Source organism: Heterocephalus glaber, unplaced genomic scaffold (genome assembly GCF_053883595.1).
Source record: "Heterocephalus glaber isolate CG9 unplaced genomic scaffold, H.glaber_assembly_v1.0 deba00001564, whole genome shotgun sequence".
Classification (NCBI taxonomy): Eukaryota; Metazoa; Chordata; class Mammalia; order Rodentia; family Bathyergidae; genus Heterocephalus; species Heterocephalus glaber.
The window spans coordinates 1,172,979-1,175,447 of record NW_028258351.1 but is presented as its reverse complement, the minus strand read 5'-3'; the positions used below and the strand labels follow the sequence as shown (position 1 = coordinate 1,175,447).

Genomic DNA, 2,469 nt, shown 5'->3' with positions numbered 1-2,469 from the left:
GTTGTTTTTCAGTGACAACTGCTGTATCTTTATTAGTACTTTTTGTAGTACATAATGGTGGTTATATCCATTGTGGGGAGTTGGTACATGTATATAACACATCTTAATTAACTACTGCAGTCTTCAACATTTCTCAGGAATAGGGAGAATTAATGGGCTGCTTAATCAACTTGTAAGAGATCATTTACTCATTTTTTCCCCTTAATTGCAGGATTGGTCTTGATTTGATCAATGGTAAACCAAGAGACAACAAGCAAGCAGGAGTGTTTGAACCAACTATAGTTAAAGTAAAGAGCTTGAAATTTGCAACAGAAGCTGCAATTACCATTCTTTGAATTGATGATCTGATTAAATTACACCCAGAAAGTAAAGATGATAAACGTGGAGGTTATGAAGATGCTGTTCATTCTGGAGCCCTTGATGACTGATGTGATTTCCCTTTTATTTAATTTATAACAAATTTAGATGCAATGCCTTGTGCCTAGTATTACACATTAAAATACAGCAGGCTGTCTGCTTGTTTCTGTGAAGTAGGAGATGGTTACCTTCTTCACTTTGGTCCTCCAGTTTCACATTACAATATTGTACTTTGTTAGTTTAGAAAGAAATGAGATTTAAGTTTAGATTAAGTGTGACTACTGTTAAGAGTGACTACTACTGTTAAGCAGTTCATCCTCTCTGAACACACATTGGTATTCACATTCCACCCCCAATGCATGGGGCTGCAACACCGCCTTCCACCCATTCTCTCCAGTGTGCGTAACAGGGTCACAAGAATCCGACAGCCAGATGCTCCTAGAGGATGACCCAAAGCTATAGCCCCTCCTTCAATGTTGACCTTGTCTGGGTTTAATCCAAGTTCTTTAGCTATTGCAACAGAGAGAGCTGCAAAGGCTTCATTGATTTCAAATACATCAACATCCTCCAGAGACCAGCCTGCTTTGCGACAGCTTGCTTTATGGCTGGAATTGGTCCTGTTCCCATAAGGGAAGGCTCTACACCAGCTTGTGACCAGGAAATGATCTGTGCTAAAGGTGTAAGTCCACAATTATCAGCTTCTGACTTCTGCATAAGAACCTCAGCTGCAGCACCATCATTTATTCCTGAAGCATTAGCTGCAGTGACTGTTCCTTTCCTGTCTGTGATAAAGTAAGGCTTTGGCTTGGACATAGCTTCAAGGTTACTCCCATGACGAGGAAACTCATCTACTTTAACTTCTGTGAGACCTTTTCTAGATGACACAAAAACTGGTACAATCTCTGTGTCAAAATGGTCAGCTTTCTGAGCACCCTCTGTCCTATTCTGAGACAAAACAGCAACCTTGTCTTGAGCTTCTCTACTCGCCATTTTTTGGCCACATTTTCAGCGGTCACACCCACATGATAGTTGTGAAATGCATCTGTAAGACCATCAGAGTACGCTGTCTCGTAATGACATCTCACCAATCTTCACTCCTGTTCTCAGGTGAACCAAGTGAAGAGCCTTCCTCATACTTTCCACGCCTCCTGCAACCACAACACTTGAGTTACCTATCTTTATGGACTGGGCTGCAAGGCACACGGCTTTAAGGCCTGACCCACAGATCATTTGGCAGCTCCATTCTGGAACAGAGTAAGGAATTGTGGCTCCTACACTAGCTCGTCAAACAGGATTCTGCCCACAACCTGCTGACAAGACATGTCCAAATACAACCTCGGACACGTCTTCGGGAGCTAGTGTGGCCCTTTTCAGGACGTCTTTGATGACAGCTGAGCCCAGGTCATGGACAGGCACAGTAGATAAAGCACCATTGAAGGAGCCTATTGGGGTCCGCACCGCTGAGACCATGACCACAGGGTCGCAGCCTGCACTCATTCTGCCTTGACCACCTCTGCCACCATTCTCCGTCAGCGCTGCTTGAAGTCTTCCTTAAATTCTTTTATTGATACATTTTAGGTATATAATACGTTTACATTTATCATTGGATGCTTGTACCTGTACATGATGTATCTTGGTTCTTATTTTTTTCCCCATTACCTGTTTTGTTTTGAGACAAGGTCTTGCTAGGTAGTTCAGGATGGCCTTGAGCTCCCAGCAATCCTCCCGCCTCAGCCTCCCAAGTGCTGCGATGAAAGGTAGGCATCACCCCACCCCTGGCTGATTTTAGTCTTTCTGAAACAGAGTCTCACCATATAGTTCGGGTTGCCCACAAACTCAAGAACCTCCTGCCTCAGCCTAAGAGTGGTGAGATGACCAGCCTGTACCACCGTGCCTGGTGACTAGACAGGCTTTAAGTCTCATCTGAATATGAACCTGCAATAGAGTAGGGGCCTCAGAGGGCTGTCGGGGAAATGTAAGAGTTCATACTCATGTCATATGATCATGCCACACTCCCCTACCCTTCAGAATAGGAAAGATGGCAGAGCATGGTGGCACACACTTATGATCCCAGCACATGGGAGGCTGACCCAAGAAGATTGTGAGTTGAAG

General features: G+C 44.1%; 1 pseudogene; it reads right to left on the bottom strand.

Annotated features, from left to right (window-relative positions):
- LOC101719029 (acetyl-CoA acetyltransferase, cytosolic pseudogene) lies at positions 1 to 2,213 on the bottom strand (annotated as a pseudogene).
- Between the last annotated feature and the right edge of the window lie 256 nt (positions 2,214 to 2,469).